General features: G+C 47.5%; 1 protein-coding gene, 2 long non-coding RNA genes and 1 pseudogene across 3 annotated transcripts in view; 3 read left to right on the top strand and 1 right to left on the bottom strand.

Moving 5' to 3' along the window:
* LOC142570565 (tetraspanin-33-like) overlaps positions 1-19,732 on the top strand; it is a 45,295-nt gene that overhangs the window by 6,291 nt on the left and 19,272 nt on the right. The window lies entirely within an intron of this gene.
* Positions 3,061-6,423, top strand: LOC142572959 (uncharacterized). Its single transcript, XR_012826180.1, has 3 exons — positions 3,061-3,490; positions 5,289-5,498; positions 6,332-6,423. It is a non-coding gene; the product is annotated as an uncharacterized LOC142572959 (long non-coding RNA).
* On the bottom strand, positions 15,711-17,308 carry LOC142572958 (uncharacterized). The gene is made up of 2 exons (XR_012826179.1): positions 17,063-17,308; positions 15,711-15,843 (listed from the first exon to the last, which is right to left on the bottom strand). It is a non-coding gene; the product is annotated as an uncharacterized LOC142572958 (long non-coding RNA).
* Positions 18,774-18,928, top strand: LOC142573463 (U1 spliceosomal RNA; annotated as a pseudogene).

The raw sequence follows: 19,732 nt of genomic DNA, 5'->3' as shown, positions 1-19,732 counted from the left end.
TCACCGGACCGTTACTGACAAGCAACTGAAATACGGTCCACCCGACCACAAGGACTGGGATGTGGCTCTCCCTTATGTCACGTTCGCCTATAATTCATCACGCCACAATACTGCGAGGTATTCCCCCTTTTACTTACTCTTCAGTCGTGACCCTGTATTGCCATTGGACACTTCACTTCCCTTGGAAGAGGAGTCGAGGACCGAGTATGCTCGCGACGCTATCGCCCACGCTGACCATGCGCGCCAGCCTGGCCGTAGTCGTCTGTTGGCATCGCAGGAATCTCAACATATCGAATATAGGAATCGTGAAACGTATTTTTCAACAAGCTCTGTCGTGCTACTTTGGTCCCCTCGCCGCCGAATGGGGCTCTCCGAGAAAATCCTTCCGTGCTACAAAGGCCCTTACCGTGTTCTACGTCAAGTGACCAATGTGCACCTACGAGATAATCCCCGCGACCTCCGTCATGCCACACAGTTCTACATCACGTGACGTCGTACACATCCCTCGGCTTAAGCATTACGATGCCCACCGATGGCCGCGTCTGAAGCACCGGGACGGTGCTTTTTCTGCCGGGGGTCGCGTTACGATGGAAAAAGAGGACAAGGTTTTCGGTGGTGAAGACGACGAAGTGTCAACTGCCTCTCGGGATTCTAGGCTGTTATATATATACGCATCGTGTAAAGACCTCGTGCAAATAGTTTTATAACCGTGACAATATTTAAAGCCCCTAGTTTGCATTAAAGGAACTTACCTAGCTTGTTTATAGAAGGATAACTAAGCGCCGGTGCTAAGCATGAGCCAATGCAGACTCCCTGCTTGTGCAAAAACCCGCCCCATTATACAGAATTACAGGTAAAATAAAAGGATAGCAATTCCAAGAAACCGCATACAGATACACTAGCAGCATTGTGAAGGGCAACCACACCAAGGGAATGAATAATTTATTGAACACAAAATAGTGCGTCTTTGAGTGGTAGGGAATACCACTGTCACAAAAGTGCGCATAATCAAAGCGCGGCGCGAATCACCCAATCCAACCCATACAAAAATGCTTCCTTACTTTCTTTAGAACTTTTATCAACTTCCTATCAACTTTAGTAACATCCTATTGACTTTTACTTTTTAGTAACGTTTGTCAAAAGAAAGTTCGTTGCTTCTTTTCTAACTTCAGTATGTAAAAAGAAAGTTACTAGAAAGTTAAGACACACTATTTTAACTTTTTAGAAACACCATTCAATAGGAAGTCAATAAAAATAATTATGTTCTTAAAGTACATAACCCAAGTTACAAAACATGCATGAATATTATTAAATAAGGTTATAATTATTCAGTGAACATGGCTGGTGCAAGACAGTCTTGTTTCATGCACAGGTGTAAATTTCCTCAATTTTCAATCAACTTTCTAGTAACACTGGTTACTAGAAAGTTGTTAAAAATTATTTAGTGAAAAATGAACAGATAACGTAATCTCAACTATAAATGAATATGCAAAGACTGGCTGCTTTAAAAAAAAATGCTTTTTTGCACAGTAACTGTTTTCCTAATTTTTAATCAACTTCCTAGTAACAGATGATAGTAGAATGTTCATAGAAAAAAATTGCTTCTAATACCGGACGCTAAGAGGAAATATGGTCGCACCAATTCAACATGAGGGCACGTATTCTCGAAAACACGACAGCTAGCGCCATGGGAAGCGTGCATGTGAGCGGTGATCATGAATTCGTGCTCAGTAGGTGTCAAAGAAGTCCGTAGGCCATGCACCATTGCAAGCAGACGGAGCTGCACGGACGCGCCGCTGATCGGCTCGTGTTCGCCAACCAAAACGGGAGACACACGGTCCGATTCGGTGTCCGACCCGGCGTCCGACGCGCCGAAACGGCAGCCCGAATCGAGGTGTTTTGCCGTGCCGAAGCGCCTGATCGGACGTCCGGCGTGCGACAAACCGGGCAGATTTTCATCGTCCAACGGAGGCGGTGCTGGCTGGCCGGTTTCTCGCAGTTTTTTTTTCTTTGCCTGCTGCAGTTTGTTTCCGACATGAAATAGTTACCAGTTCAGTAAAATTATATCGAACGTGTGCCTGTTATGCAAACCAGCGCCTAGTACACTAGCACTAAGCAACTGGCGAGATCGGGAGCCGCGACGCGAGGGCATTTCGCGGGCAGACATCACACACCGACCGTCTGAGCGAGGCCGCTCGCTTCGCTTGCACGTTTGCCCTTCGCAACGACTGCGTCGAGTAAACCAATTGTATTTAATTACGACCGACCAAATGTGTACAGTGTTAATTGTTTTGGCAAAAATAAGCACTCCTCGACGAGCTCGGGCTGGATCGCAAGCGCCGTCGGCCGCAGCGTCCGCCTAGCTATGCCTACCGGCCCTATCGCTGGCTTTAGTAGAGCCGTCAGTGGATAACGCGCCGTCGTGAAGTGTTCTGTTACTCGCAGGGGGATAATTTTATCGACAGTGTTCGCGTAAAGCGAAGCAGTGTTGTGCAGAGCTGTTTATATTGCGTTTCTCGACGTGGATATGAGCTCAAGCTGGGGAGCTGGATGTGGGCGGAGCTTACGCGCCGCTCAATCTTTTGGATGCACGCCATGCGCACATGTGCACGCACCGTGTGCCCCCCGGAGCATGCAGCGCCGCACGTCGGATCAGACACCGAATCGTACCGCGTGTGTCTGTATAGCTCGCTCATGGTTCGGCTTAAGTCCCTGTATATTCTTTATAAATAAGGAAGCCTACCTAGACACTGTAAACCCAACGATTGGGGCCTAAATGCCTGTCCGCCTCCCAGCTACGGCTTCCTTTGAGTGACAGTCTGATCTCGAAGGCCGTGCTTTTGCAAGCTGCATGCACCTGAAGCAATTGCGAATCTTGAAGGCAACATCCGCTTCGTTTTTATTATATATACATTTCCTTAAACTTCGTATCACAAAGTACAATATACACACTTTTGGACCCAAAAAATCTATTACAAGACCCTACGAAATGTTATTAGGAAAAAACACGCAATTTTTTATTTAAGATACATTTTTCTAAGAACCGCAGAGTGGCGCTACGGCAGTATTTGTTTGGTCGACACACCACGTTGGTTGTAGTGAATGCTCCTTGCATTTAGGTGGTATTTGAGTTATATTTTAGAAGTGCCTAGACAAAATGTGCTCCTTGTCGTGTGCAGTAACCATCCCAAACCCTCCGGACTCGTGTAACGCCATTAGTTCGCCGTGTGTTTCGAGCGATCCACCAGTGTCGACAATGAGTGCCCTAGTACAGCGCCCGTCCGAGCTGCCTTTGTTCTGCCGAGCTGCCTGCCCGCGCTCTCGTGAAAAAGTCTGGCACTGGGGCTTCGAATCGTAGTGTATGGAAGACTGTTGAAGGTTGTGCTTTTGTGGAGCTGGAGTTCATCGCAAGTTCTACAGTGCTTGCGCCAGAGAAACGTCGGTGCCTCTGTACCTGTTAGACGAAGGAGCGTTTGCCAAGTCTTGAAAGGTAAGCAAGTTTGGCGCTTGCGCGCATTCTTGAAGCTCATGATTTACGTAAGGAGCGTTGTGTAACTAGCTAGAGCAAAGCGCTTTCCTATCGTATGTTAGCCATGTTGCTGTGCACATTTAGCAAGCAATTTCACGAAAGCTTCCTCTGATGTTACAGCGTACTTGCATTCTGCTACCCGCCTTGATTGCAATGCCTGAATGGGCACACAATTATGAAAACACATTGAAAGGTGGTGTTCGTTCGGTAGTTTCCTGGCAAGAAGTTATTCGCTATATAGGCATTCCCGCAAGTACAGTACATGTGTAATGTATACGTCGATGTATCATGGGCTTTGCGCGTTGACACACGATTGCTATGTTTGACGCTTAAGCAGATAGAAGCTTGTATGAAGGTTTTTGTATGTATACAGTTCGGTTTGGAGGTCCGCGTCGCGAGAACCTGTGTGTATTGTTTATGTTCTTGAGTGTCTTCGCGTATTTGTCTTCTATGTTACAGAGCGGATATAGGCCGATATTACAATAACGAGGTTTATTTTTAATCTAGACATTTCAATCAAACGCCGGCCTTTAAGAAACACAGACCAACCAAATCTTAATAACGAGATGTCAGCTCTTGCAATCGTAGGTTACGGCAGTGCGTAATAGTTTAAAGACTGCGATTTTGTAGCGTTACTTACCCCTCGATTCTATATCACTCTTCTCGCCCACCGCTAACGGCCGGCAGCTGCAGTACGTAGCACGGGCCGGGGCGTCGGTCAGCCCACTAACGAATAGCGAAAAGGAATAGCATCGCTACAGAATCGCGGTCTTTAAATTATTACGCAAATTTTGTGCACAATGAGATGTTATAAACACACCTTGCGTGTACATGAAAAAAAAAGTTTACAACAGAGACAACATATATGCATGGGCACATATATGTGTCAATAGAATACTCAAGCCTCTTTCTGCCTACAGAAAAAGAAGTTATGTCTCTTCGAGGGCATGGCTGCTTGCACTAATGAACCTCCAAGGGAGGGTTTTCTCTAATCCCTATTTTTGATATCTAAATGCTTATGTGACATGTACAAACTGCTTGCATCAATTTCTCATAGGGATGAGCTGTCTAAAATTTAATTTTCAGTAATCATTGCAATAATTAACTCCTTTCACCTGTCTTCTAATGACTAAAGTTCTATGCTTCTACCTTGACAAACCTTTTATCAAATTACTTTGATGAGGCCCAATATAGAGGGCTTTCTAAATTGAAGGTATCAGTACCTATTAAAGACTATGCTAACTATGAAAATGCTGCTTGTGTATGTGGTTTATTCACTCTGTCAGACAAAATCTTTACACCTAAGTGCAGTCAGTAAATTGAGAACTGCATGTCTGCAAGGGGAAGTCAGAATTGTATTTGAAGACAATTGCATCTTGTTTGATAGTTCTCGAGCACTTGTGTGTCACTAATCGAGCACAGCTTGGCCCAATACTCGATGAGGCTTGAAGCTTTCAATGTCTGCTAATCACTAAAACAGCACCAGATCTCACTCTGTGTCAAGGGGTGGCACACATTTGCTTAGTTCTAGGCAGATGCATGTCTTTCTTTCGCATTGAAGTTCGCAGTACTTTCTAGTCTTACGTAAAAGTACATAGCTCAGTACAATGCATGTATGGTATACGTAAGGCTGCTTTGTTCTTTAAACCGAATCAACAAGAGCAGCTACTTCTGTTTTTGCAAACCTTACCCTATTTCCTAACCATTCCTTGATCATACGTGTATAAAATGAATCTGTGCTTGTTGTATTGTTTCACAGGTAGACATTGGTGGCGGTGTATATGTTGAAAAGGGTCTGCTGAAGAGGCTGTGCCTGGATGCTAACAACTCAGCCTTTCACTTCGCGGAGCGCCTCCTTAAAGCCCCTTTTTCAATAGAAGACATTGAAGGGAGGTCCTTCTTTGGGCAACTGTCAAATGCCTTCCACAGAAGGATCCGTTGGATTCCAAGAAGGTCAACACCATACTAGGTGTGTATGTCACAAAAAAGCATCTTGATATTCTTTGTGCAGTTTTCAACAAAACTCCTTTCATGGCAATTTCAGTGCTATTTTAGGGTATACTCCTTTCTTTCCTGCTAAAATAGCTGTTAACCTGATTATAATAGCATATTATAATGCAAGCTTTGCCACCATAACTAGAAAATTGTCATTACTGTTGGCATATGTATTTTTGTGATAGAGGCCCTGGTCATATGAATGCCCTGATAATATAATATCCTTTCTTGTGGAAAGCTAACATGTTTAGTAACAAGCTCGCTTTGACAATGTCTGCCTGCACAGCAAAGGCATTTTCTAATCTTGCTGTAGAACGTCCATAATGCCTGTTCAACTGCTTACATGTTGCTTGTATCATTTCGTGGTTCTTAAGTGCAACACAAAAGTCAACTCTTCTATGTACCTGTGCCCAAGCAAAGCTGCAGCACAGTTCTGACTGGCACCTTGCCTTTCCTAAGATAATTCACACATGAAACTTCCATGTACTGGTCACAATACGAATATCGAAGTTCATTAAACTGAAGTTGATTTACAGCTTTTGTTTGTAGATGACAATTGGTATGATAGAGCTTATGTGTCATGCATCTGTTGGTGTGACGCACATCCATCACGCTCCCAGCTCTAATGCACTAATTCAGTCATTTCATGCATTTTAGGACTTTGCACAAAACAGGTGGAGATGTTTAGAGCTCACAGGGTTGAAAACTTGTGTCTTGTGCACTTCCTTTTTAAGAATCAGATGCATGGTGTGTTGCAATGTCACTGCAGCAAAACTAATATATTGCCTTTTTTCTTCTCTTTTCTAGACTACACAACGCAACATTTCAGCCTACTTTCAGGGCAGCTGGAGAACTCGTCCTCATTACTAGCCCGGGGATATTAAATGGATGTGTTCAAGCACAAATGTAAACCTGTCTTCTTCTGTTGCATGTCACACCTAGGCACTTGGAAATCACTATTCGCCACGGACAGATAGTTGACAGGATGTTACTAGGAAGTCGTTAGGATGTATAAAGGTGGTTAATAAACAGTCGCTTCACAGTTTTTAGGAAGTACATAAAAATTTTATTCAGAGATAATGAAAGCTTATTTTTGCAATATATTGTCACAGTCGGTAATGTGGAAAGAAGACGACGCTGATGGTGGTCTTGGAGACGACGAAGAAGTGTTTTAGCTAGATCGATGCTCTACGCTTGTTGGCTCAGCCATTAAAAGCTACCTGTAAATAGACGAACGCTTCTTCCTTCCCGTAACATCATTGGTGGAGGTGCGGGGTAATCGAGCAAGACGGAGCTCCGCAGTGGACGTAACCTGGCCGCCATGTCTTCCGAAGGCGACAGTTCAACCGCGGCCCCGTCGTCGCCCCCGACAGTCATCCTGGCCCAGCCTCGCGACCCTGGCATGTTTTCCGGGATTGACAACATTGACGTCGATGACTGGTTACAGAATTATGAACGGGTCAGCGCATACAACAGGTGGGATAACACGCTTATGCTGGCTAATGTAATATTCTACCTCAAGAAAACAGCACGGGTCTGGTTCGAAACACATGAAGAAGAGATTACGAGTTGGGACCAGTGCAAACAGAAGCTTAGGGATTTGTTCGGCAAACCCGTCGGCCGCCAACGTGCTGCAAAGAAGGACCTTGGGACCCGTGTACAGACGTCCACTGAATCGTACGTGGCCTATATCCAGGACGTCCTCGCTCTTTGCCGCAAAGTAGATAACAATATGGCAGAGGCAGACAAGGTCAGCCACGTCTTAAAGGGCATCGCGGACGACGCGTTTAACCTGCTTGTTTATAAGAACATCACAACGGTCAATGAGATCATTAACGAATGTCGCCGCTTTGAAGACGCGAAGAGTCGCCGCATAGTTCAACAGTTTACGCGCCTACCTAATACCGCAGCTTCGTCGACGTGCGAAGACATTTGTCCACCGCGTGAGCCCACCTCCTCCGAGAACGTCGTTCGTATCGTTCGGCGAGAAATCGAAGCAGCGTCTCCTGCCACGCCTGTGACGCAGTGCTTTGACGATTCCCGGCCGCTTGTGTCACTCATTCAGTCGGTCATTCGCCAAGAACTTGCGAATGTAGGTCTTCCATCCATCTGCTCCGCCAGCCGTCCTGACTTTGCTTCGTCTGCTGCCTCTGCCCCTGTTCACCGGAGCCAATACGGTCCGTATCCGAGCTATCGCAACCCGGCCGAATGGCGCACCCATGACGATAGACCCATCTGTTTTTACTGTGGACGTGTGGGCCACATCTCGCCACTGTCGAAGTTCCTGGCCAGCCCACTCACGACCAAGCTTTCCCGCCTACCGCCGCTCCCCACTGAATCCTCGCCCGCCATCACTCTCCACCGAGGTTGAAGACGCACCTGACAACGCTCGAGCCACCGCGCCCAGCCGATCGCCATCACCACATAGTCGCCGCTCCCGTTCGCCCCAGCTGCGTCGCTCTCCATCCCCAGCTTACCGTCGCCGCTCTCCGACGGGAAACTAACTGGGGCAGCTCCTGGAGGTGACGCTGCTCTAGAACACCGGCCTGAAATTCCTCTGCTGACCCTGCCTACTAATCGGAACCTTCTGGACGTGGACGTGGATGGTTTGCCCGTTACAGCACTCATCGACACTGGAGCCCAAATTTCCATCATGAGTGCGGAGCTTCGAACGCGCTTGAAAAAGGTACTTACCCCTGCTCCGACTCGACTGCTCCAGGTCGCCGATGGTGGAACTCCGGCTGTGCTTGGAATGTGTACTGCTCGTGTCAGTGTCGCCGGTCGCCACACGTCCGTTTTGTTTAGTGTGCTTGAACGTTGCCCTCACAATGTGATCCTCGGACTCGACTTTTTGTCCGCCCATTCTGCTCTGATTGACTGTTCCGCCGGTGTCGTACAACTTGACTTACCCCTACCTGTTCCCGTTGACCTTCCTGTTCAAGCTCCAGCTCAGCTTTGTTCCGCGGATTTTATACGCCTGCCATCTCTTGCAGCAACCTTCATCCCTGTTTTAGCCAGCCCACCTGTACCTGATGGAGACTATGTCCTCACTCCCGCGACGTCAGTCCTGCTTTCTCACAATGTCTCCTTCCCACACACCATCGTTTCTGTTGCGGACAATCAGACATGTCTTCCGATCCTAAATTTCGGACAGTGCCCGCAAGTAGTTCCTCGAGGCATGTCTCTTGCCACGTTGTCACCAACGCACGAGTGCCACATTTCTGCTCTATCTGTTGCGCCGTCTTCGACCACTGCTCATTCTGCGCCTTCTGCATCAGCCCCGACCGATGACTTTACAAAGATGATTGCACCGGACCTCTCCACCCAACAAGCCGCACAGCTCCGTGGCCTCCTCGAGTCCTACTCCGACATTTTCGATCTGCACGATCGCCCTTTGCGTCAAACTACGGTCGTGACGCATCGGATAAATACCGGCGATGCCGCACCTGTTCGCAGACGCCCATACCGGGTGTCGCCCTCTGAACGACAAGTTATCCAGAGCGAGGTTGACAAGATGCTTGCCAAAGGGATTATTGAACACTCTTCCAGTCCGTGGGCGTCCCCTGTTGTTCTCGTCAAAAAGAAGGATAACAGCTGGCGATTCTGCGTTGACTATCGTCATCTAAACACGATCACCAAGAAAGATGTGTATCCACTTCCCCGCATTGACGATGCTCTGGATTGTCTCCACGGTGCCACTTATTTTTCATCTATAGACCTTCGCTCTGGATATTGGCAAATTGCCGTGGATGACATGGACCGTGAAAAGACCGCATTCGTCACACCAGACGGCCTATATCAGTTCCGAGTAATGCCATTTGGCTTGTGCAATGCCCCGGCGACCTTTGAACGGATGATGGACATGCTCTTGCGTGGTTTGAAATGGTCCATCTGTTTGTGCTACTTGGATGACGTCATCGTCTTCTCTTCAACTTTTGCGACACATCTTGAAAGACTTTCATCTGTTCTTTCTGTTTTTCGCACCGCTGGCTTACAGCTCAACTCGTCCAAGTGCCACTTCGGTCACCGCCAAATAACTATGCTCGGACACCTTGTCGATTCGTCAGGCATTCGCCCCGACCCCACTAAAGTTCATGCTGTGCAGAATTTCCCTGTACCAACTTGTGCCAAAGATGTTCGCAGCTTTATGGGCCTTTGCTCTTACTTCCGCAGGTTTGTGGAAAATTTCGCCCATGTTGCCCGTCCCCTGACTGACCTCCTGAGGAAAGACGTTCCTTTCTATTGGGGCTCTGAACAAGCGTCTGCTTTCTCGCAGCTCATCACGCTGCTTACTACACCTCCTGTTCTCGCCCATTTTGACCCCTCCGCTCCGACAGAAATCCGCACTGACGCCAGTGGCTACGGAATCGGTGCAGTTTTAGCTCAACGCCAATGTGGGCACGACCGCGTTATCGCCTACGCCAGTCGCCTCCTCTCTCCCGCCGAGCGCAATTACTCGATTACTGAGCGCGAGTGCCTCGCCCTCATTTGGGCGGTGGGCAAGTTCCGACCCTACATATATGGACGACCATTTACAGTTACAACCGACCACCACGCCCTTTGTTGGCTTTCCTCCCTCAAGGATCCCACCGGCCGCCTCGGTCGCTGGGCCCTACGGCTGCAAGAATACACCTACACTGTGGTCTACAAGTCGGGTCGTCTACATCAGGACGCCGACTGCCTGTCTCGTCATCCCGTCGATGTACCGGACGGTTTAGTGGATGTCGCACCGATCTGCGTTCTTTCCCTCTCAGCCTTGCAAGACATTGGCGCTGAACAACGACGCGACGAGTCGTTACGCCCCATTATCGAACGCCTGCTCTCTGCTCCGTCTGACCCATCCCTTCACATGTTCGTACTACAAAATGGCATCCTGTATCGCCGCAACATGCACCCCGATGGGCCCGAGCTCCTAACCGTCATTCCGTCTCATCTGCAAACGATTGTACTGCAGCAACTGCACGACGTTCCCACCGCTGGACACCTTGGCGTCACGCGGACCTATGACCGAATTCGGCGACGGTTTTTCTGGCCGCGTCTCAACCGCTCCGTCCGGCGCTATGTTGCCGCGTGTGAGTCGTGTCAACGCCGAAAAAGACCAGCTGTGCCTCCTGCCGGACTGCTGCAGCCTTTGGATATACCGGCGGACCCTTTTTTTCGCGTTGGCCTTGATCTCCTTGGACCATTCCCTATATCCGAGGACGGAAATAGGTGGATTGCCGTCGCTACGGACTATACAACTCGCTATGCCATTACTAGAGCCCTACCGACCAGCTGCGCTACAGACGTCGCTGATTTCTTGCTTCACGACGTTATCTTGCACCACGGTGCACCTCGTCAACTTCTCACCGATCGTGGCAGATACTTTCTTGCCAAAGTCATAGACGACCTACTTCGATCATGTGCTACTAAACATAAACTTACTACCGCTTACCATCCTCAAACTAACGGTCTTACCGAACGCCTGAACCGCACATTAACGGACATGCTCGCAATGTATGTTTCCTCCGATCACCGCGACTGGGACATTGCTCTACCATTTGTCACGTTCGCCTACAATTCCTCGCGCCACGACACAGCTGGCTATTCACCCTTCTATCTCCTCTTCGGCCGTGAGCCGACTTTGCCTTTCGAGACACTCCTCTCGACCACGCTCGACTCGCCGACAGAGTACACTCGGGATGTAATAGCCACAGCGACCCAAGCACGCCAGATTGCCCGCATTCGTCTGTCTGCTTCCCAGACACGCCAGAAGTACCGTTACGACAAGCGCCATCACGACGTGAACTACGAACCAGGCGCTCTTGTGCTAGTATGGTATCCAGCTCGGCATGTTGGTCTTTCCGAGAAATTACTCTCGCGATACTATGGCCCTTACCGCATCCTTCGCCAGGTGACCCCTGTCACATATGAAGTGTCTCCGCTGAATGCCACGGTGCCTTCACCCCTCTCTGACATCATCCACGTCAGCCGTCTGAAACCTTACCTTTCTTCGACCGATGTGCCGCACCAATCAGGTGCTTTTTCCGACGGGGGTGATGTCACAGTCGGTAATGTGGAAAGAAGACGACGCTGATGGTGGTCTTGGAGACGACGAAGAAGTGTTTTAGCTAGATCGATGCTCTACGCTTGTTGGCTCAGCCATTAAAAGCTACCTGTAAATAGACGAACGCTTCTTCCTTCCCGTAACATCATAATTGCAAAAGTAATTACCTCTGAATAAAATTTTATGTACTTCCTAAAAATTGTGAAGCGACTGTTTATTAACCACCTTTATACATCCTAACGACTTCCTACTAACATCCTGTCAACTATTTGTCTGTGGCGAATAGTCGACAGGATGTTACTAGCATGTTGTTAGGATGTATAAAGGTAGTCAATAAATAGTCGCTTCACAGTTGACACTTTCTACCGACGTAAGATAATAAGCAGTCGATAAGAATTCTATCGACATTTTATATCTATACTTTCAATTCAATATCGGTGGCCAATAGTCGGTAGGAGGTTACTAGGAAGTTGTTACGGTGTCTAAAGACGGTTTATAGAATGTCGATAGGTTCTAGTAACATTTGTCTAAAGACGGTTTATAAAATGTTACTAAAAATTTTTGTAAGGGAACAAAGCAGCACGTCAGTCCGCGGCGGCTGCGACAGAGGGAGAGAGCGCATACACCACAAACAAGCTTCGCGATCAACGGGGACTAGAAGCTTCGACAAGATACGCGAAAGTTACAATTTCAAGAAACGAGAAGAAAGGGGATTAACCCAGGCGCCCGATTTTGGTTATTCATATCATAAGAAGCCAACAAACTGACACCAAGGACAACATAGGGGAAATTACTTCTGCCTAATTGTCCTGTGTACGTGTTTAAGTAGATGGACGTTTCGTGCACATTCAATACATTCATGCCAGTTTTTTCCCATATACGTATGTTACATGCAATCGGTGAATGCTCATAGGCTGTCCCATTTATTGCTGCATATTATTGATCCATCGGGCACGTATTTTTGATGTTTCCGCTTAGCTGGGCGTGTTGATGAAAACGTCATTATTCAGAATCCGCATTGGTCATTCTCAAATTTCCATTGCATCTGTTATCTGCAAGATACACTATATCCGGGATCAGCCCAATTCGCTATGACACTTGTTCACCTGGACCGGCCAACAACAGGACCAAGCTGGAATGACGGCAATGGAACAAGCACGACAGCATCACGACGACGGTGTGACGATGAATGCATGCCAACGGGTGGCCCCGGCTCAACTACGATGATGGCATGTCAACGGTGGCATAATCCCGATTTAATGAGGAAAGCAATTTACGATGGAAGGACGAAGGAGGAATGACGTGGATCGAACTACGAAGACAGTATGATGACAAAGGCATGACGTTAATGGGATGGCATTTTGTAAAATTATAACGATGGTACAACGATAGCACGATGGTGACGGCATGATGAAAATTGAGCCTGAAATCCGCAAGAGGCAACACGGGGACGAAAACAATATAATGAGGTCTGACGACAATGGGATGATGATGACTGTATGACGATGATGGTGTGACGGCAAAGTAGTGAGAATCGAATTACTAGATTTAAATTACGACGATAGAACGACCACGATGCCATCACAAGCACTTGCAAATACTTGATAGCCTCACCTAGTTACCAATTTATCCTCCGTAGTTGCTTAGTACCTTTGACGTTGCTCTGCTAAGCATTGGGTACCGTGCATTTGATGGATATTAAAGAACCCCACGTCGTAAAAATAAATCCGCAGTGCCCCAGCACGGCGTGCCTCATAATCCCACGGTGGTTTAGCTAAGTAAAACCCGATATTATTTTGTTTAAAAACTTCAGTCACTCAGTCGGCCAAAACGTTTAGAGACAGGCACGGACATACGCATATAGATACTTGAACATACGTGAAGTATTCTAAGTATGCTAATAGCTATAATAGTAGTACTATCCTTCGTTCTATCTACATCTTAAACTTCTAGGTACCTGTTTCAGAGCAGCCACTTCAGTTCTTTACAATTTTATTTTGACCCGAGCTTTAGTTTCCTCACAGCAATAGTTTTAAACGTTCCTCTGGCTCCAACTTGTAATCACCTGGATGATTAGATCTTCTTGTGACTGTCACAATTAGCCCTCAAAATGTCTGCTGATCATGCTCTATCTGCCTACAAGAAATACAGATTGTTTCAGCGAACACTTTCAATAATATTTAAAAGTTGGCTGTGGAACATAGCTCAATTCTAGTTCATGAGGTGGTCTATTCGATGCATCGAACGCTACTTGCTCAAAATATTGAAATGCGTAGTCGAGTAACTTACAAAAAATTCACTAATTAAGTTTTAACTAATTACCTTACGCCCCATATTGCAATTTACAAATTCTAGCCGTGGAGCTCGCAAAGCGGATCCACTTGGAACAAATTCTCAGGACGAGACCAGTTTCCATATATTCCCAAACTTTGTGGACAAATGCGTTTGCGTTCCATTTACTTGTGTGCGTCAATGAATAAAACGACGTTTTTTAACAAATCAACTGCAACGCCAATGCATTTCTGCTGAAGGTTCGGGAATTATTATCTCGAAACTGGTGCCAACCTGAGAATTCGTTCCAAGTGGATCCGCCTTGCGAACTCCTCGGCTAGAATTCGAAAATTGCTACATGGACCATTATGCAATTAGCTAAAAGCCTAAATAGTGAATTTTTGTAAATTATACGATAATTCATTTCTAATTTTTGAGCTAAATATGTCCGCCTCATCGTGTATAGTAGCTCGTGAACTAGAATTGTGATATGTGCCACAGGCAACCTTAAAGGATTTTTCGAAGTGTTCGCTGAAACACCCTGCATATTGTCCCCATACAAAATATAGTTCACTGCTATTGCGCGGCGCGGTGGGATGCACGCGTCGTTTTGTGAACGCGTCACTCTCAAAGCTTCTTTCTGCGAGATTTTTGTACGTTTGGCAACTAAGCTGTGAAGCTCTCTCTTTTACGCAATGCTCATAGAAGCTACGCCGACCCCCTTACAAACGTTAGGTCGCCCTGGAGATTACTCGTTCTTGACGCTCTACCTAGGAGCGCGGTGAGGTAAAACGCATTAGGCCTCCTAATGCAGTAACCTTCTGAGGATCATCAGAGGTCTTTTGCAGTTGCCGTGTATCGTCGAAATTTCCGGGCCATAACCTGTTAACATAAAAAAGCAGATGCAATGAAGATAGGCAATCGAAAAAAAAAAAAACTCTGGGGAAGGCCGCGGAGGGCGCTGCGTAAAAATGAGGGAGAGAAAGGCGAAAAAAAAGAACAGCCGCAGTTTCACCCGAAGGTGAAGCATCGATTGCGACAGCAAATTAGTGGACAGCTAAATGAAACAAGGATAGTAGATTTATCGGCTCTATAAAGTTATAAACATTCACTTACTCACTAAATTAACGAGCATGGTGCCACGCGCGTACAGGTAAATATGAACACATGGCGCTCGATAATCGCGGAAACGGGCATTCAATGCTGTATTTAAGAAGCTCGGAAGCAGCAGCGATAGAATTGACCTTCGCCTTATCTCTCGCTTCAACTCGAACTAAACGTCGAAAGCACAGCGCATGCGAAGCTACCGGCAATAGGCGCATATGCACTTTGTCCACAGCGCATATTGCTTTCAAGATACGGCGGCCGCGCGGCTGCGCCGTGAACAGCAGCCGACAGACTTAAAGCCCCCCCCCTCCCCCCCCCCGCCTCTATCTCTCGTCTCCTCCGCCCCCGTATTTCGCTCGAAAAAAACGGTGCGCTTCTGCCGCCCCGCCTTCCTCCCTCCCGCCCCAGATTGAATCGCGATCGTCGGCTGATCTCGTAAGCTTTCACCATAGAGAAAGAAATTTCAACAAGAGCGGACACTCCCATAGAGCCCAGCGGCCGAATTGACTGTAGCACACCAAGCGGATGTTGTTGACTCCTTCCGGTTTCGGTTTTGGGCGCGCGCGTTTTGAAAACCAGTTGGTACACGCCGCGCCGGCTCCGCTGCTCGGCGCGGCATTCATTTTTTTTTTTTTTTTTCGCTTCTGCTGAACCTCGCGTGGCCTTCGCGTGGAATGGATTTACGTAGAAACGATTGCGATTGACCTTTACAAGACTGCGCCGAATCTGTCAGGTGCAATTTCATAAAGAAAACGAAAGACGTCTTCTGAAATGATGGAATGTTTATTTTGCTCTATATAAATGCTCGTTCCGGGCTTCTTCTGCATTCATCCAAAGTTGTGGCACCAGGTAAGCAGCAGTCATTGCCGTACGATGCTCCACCGGATGCCATCAGCTGAAAGAAAGTAAATTACAAGCATGTATGATTTCCGTATATTGACCTAACAGGAGTATTGCGTGTAGAGGCGAAACGTGCGTAAGTGGTGAATGAGCGTCATTACAGATAAATTCACTTTTACGTACATTTCGCAGCAAAGACGCCTCCGAAACAATGCCATAAAATCTGAACATCCTATTTTCAAGCACCCCTCCCTTCCCGGGCATTATTTCCTGCACTTTAAGTGCACAAATACACGGGTGACTGCGCGTTTCCAAAACAACTTGGCCTCGGCCGACACGATGGTACGCCAAGTACACAAAGGTAGCTACAACACAGGCTAGGCCAGACCATGTTACACGCTCGCAGAATGCCTTCTAATCGCACTCAAGTCAGACTCGTCGGTGCAAAGCCTGTTTTCAGTCGCTCAGAATACATAAATGTCATGTTCTTGAGCTCCTCCGTGTTATCTTTTACGCGTCCTGCCGGCGCATGCAACACTCCCGTGTTATCACTCTCGGCAATCGCTCGTCGCGTTTTCGAGAAGCGTGAGTACCGCAATAATGTATATGTTGTTGCAGGGCTATAAAATGCTTCACAAACTTGTCCCACTAAAATTCAGTACACGCAAAACTAACTCACTGTGGCCGCGGCTTGCTTTTTTCGCTAACAGCTTCACAACCCCAGGCGCGGCGAGCAAGCCTCAAGGTATCCCAAAAAGTTACCAAATAATTTACAATACTTTTTTCGGGTCAGAGAATGCGTCACGAACTTCTACCAGTAGGATTCAGTACACGCGAAACGGCGGCACACAGCCGAGCTGCTTTTCGCTAACTGCGTCAATAAGCCGGGCGCGGCAACCGTGCTTCTAAACTACCCCAAATATAACGACGTTAGGTACAATAATGCTAGGGGCCACAGAATGCGCGAAAACTTGTCTGTCTCAGGCGCTACGACGTAGTGCACGCATGCACACGCGCAAATGCCTCACACGGCCGAGCCGGTTTTCGCTTACTGCGTCAATAAGCCGGGCGCGGCAAGCGTGCCCAAATACTACCGAAATAAGTTACAGTAATGTTGCGGCTCATAGAAAGCGTCGCAAACATCTCCCAGGACGAAGCATTAACTCAAATTATCTGCGCCAGGACGGCGGTGCTGTTTTTCGCTAACTGCGCCACTCGAACTAAGCCTAAATGTGATTAAAATGCGCCGCACACTGTCAAACACAATTTCTCACCTTGCCGTAGTCCAGTAGTGCAGTGGTGCCGTGTGGAAATGCAGACGACACGCAAGAGAAGGCCGGGAGCCCCCAAAAAATGGGCTATATCCAAAACAGACGGGTCGCCGAGCACGCGAGCTTCGCACGTACGACCGTCCTCGCTCACTCCTGCGGCTTGTCTGGCGCATGACGTATGCACGCGCGTCTGGCGTGCCGCTAGCTTGTTGCTAGGCAACGCAACAAAAAGTTGCAAAGTATAAGTTCATTTACACGCAAAACTTTTCACTTTTAGTGGGAAGGAATAAAAAAAATAAAACGTTGTCTGGAAGTTTATTTCACATTCTTTTTTTCTGATGCTCGCGTCAACTAACGGACGTTGTTGAAACTAGGCGTGACGTGTTTCCTGTTGCCAGTTTTTGAAGAGTGTCCCCTCTTGTTGAATTTCTTTCTCTATGCTTTCACTCGCTCGTACGGCGCGGGGGCGACGATGGTGTCGTGTTTGTATTTTATACGGAACATCGCGGCGAGGACGACAGCAATGGCATAAATGTGCTTGGAGTGTCCGTATAACTGATATCTCAATAAAACCGTGGATGGCGGAGCAGCGTTTGTGTATAGAGGAGTGCTGCTGTCAAGGCCGAGTCTACCAGTAGACTGTAGAAAGGGCACAGGTCGGAGTGGGCAGGTTGTACCATGTGCACAAGGATATGAGTGTAGGAGGAGGAAAGCGCTGCGGCAGCTGCCCAAAGATTTATATAGCACGGCCAAGGAGCGTGCTGGCAAGACACTCGAGCAACGCGCCACGCGTTTGGAAGCGCGTACGTCGGTGCAGCGTTAACGCAAATAAAATGGTGTCAAGCTCAGCAAGCTAAGCAGCAACGTTCGTTCAAGGAGCATATAATTACGAATAGCAGCGTGAAACTCAAGAGAGGGCCGAAACCACCCATGCAAGGCAAGCAAACTTAGACAGCTTAAGGTTTAACGCGAACAACGACCCAAATTTTCACGTATTGCATGTTATATCAATCATTACAGCGCTTGGTTGCGAGCTGGTTGCAAGTGCGGGACAGTAGAGGGGATACTGGCGAGACAAGGGACGCGAAAACGTTTAGTGCGCGTAATACGAGAGTACGTACTGCGGGTAACGAAGCGCGTCAAGGGAGAAACTGCCTCGTCCCCCATCCCCAAGCCAGTAAACCACGCTCAAAACATTTTCCAGAGCAAAGTTCTAAATTTGTTTGTCCTTTTTTTTTTGAAGAACCACGGTTGCTAAACACTTTGCATGTGTGCAATCAGTTCGCAACAGTTGCCCTCGAATAATGGCCAGCTCTTGTCGAACGTTCTCAGATCGCCTCCACATTGCAGCTACGTCTGCATTGAAGCCAGTCTTTTATCGTGCGCGCCAAGAGTGCGAATAATAGCCCTGTTCTACTTTGTCGCTTTCGTCTTCTTCTCCACGTGCATTTAAACACCGATTGCCATGAGATGCGTTAGTCCTTTCATATCGCCTAACGAAAATCAACTTAAAGCAATAAGTGAATATATGTGCTGCTAGTCTTTTAGAACAACTAACAGTTTCATTGCGACTTATTCTGCTTGTTTCTTGTCGACAGTTTGGAAGAGCTTCGCAAGAGAACTCAGCCACTTCTGTTAGAAAAACCGCGTTGGCAAACTTGTGACTTATGGTGGGACTTCGAGCATCGCTACCAATCGCGACGCGTTGTTTTGCATACGTACTTTGTGCAGGGACTTCGATGGTCATGATGGTCGAGTTCCCGTACGGAGGCTGGTCTTTGGCTGGCTGAAGTACGTCGCTTCCCCAAATTGGGGTAGTCGAGGCACTGAATTTTTGGTAGGGGGGCATGGCACATACGCCAGCCCCTGCCCTGACAAAAAAAAAAACGCATTTTTCCCTTGGCCGCTTGCGACGCGATTTAAGCTTAAACGTGCGCACTGAACTGAATCATGTTTGACGAATTGAAAAGAAAATTAAGTTCGCAGATCCAACTGACTAGTTGCAATTAATATTTAAAATAAGATTTTTTATGCTGATAACGCGTGCTCAAACAAATGGACGCGTCTGTGTCTTATATAGCTTAAAGCAAGGCAACGTCGAAGGCCATATTTAAGCCTTTCGAGTCCCCAGCGCATCAAATGAGCTCAAATGAATTCGGCTGTTACCGTTCAGTACAAGATATAGTTATTACGCGTTTTCAGATCTTCCGTGAGCGTCTGCGCAGGATCCGCCTTCGTGTGCAATCTCGTGCGTCGTCTTGAGACGTGCGGCGTCATGTTGGTAGAATGAAGCCGCGTGCATGACTTGTAAACCAGCCTTACGAGGCCCCATGCGCTCTTGTTCGTCAAACGACACCCTCCACATTCCAAACTACCAACAAAGAAATTGCAGGCTCGTGTTTCACTCATCCAACTCCTCTCCACAACCAACACATTGCTTTCACCTGACACGGTGCGCGTCATTAACAACTGGCAGGATTTTCCCGCCTTCCGACCTTGAATCGTACCTTTGCCTAGTGTGGGCGCTCTTCTGTGTTCAGTAATTCGGCGAAAAACCCAACATCGAGCGGAAAGCGTCGGGGGTTCGCTAAGCAAGCTTCACTTTAGGAGTTATATACTGCATTGCAGTAAAGAGATTGCTACTGCAGAATTTGTAAATCATTAATGAGTTCC

Source organism: Dermacentor variabilis, chromosome 2 (genome assembly GCF_050947875.1).
Source record: "Dermacentor variabilis isolate Ectoservices chromosome 2, ASM5094787v1, whole genome shotgun sequence".
In the NCBI taxonomy this organism is placed as follows: domain Eukaryota; kingdom Metazoa; phylum Arthropoda; class Arachnida; order Ixodida; family Ixodidae; genus Dermacentor; species Dermacentor variabilis.
The sequence above is the reverse complement of the archived record's forward strand: the minus strand, read 5'-3'. Positions and strand labels throughout refer to the sequence as shown.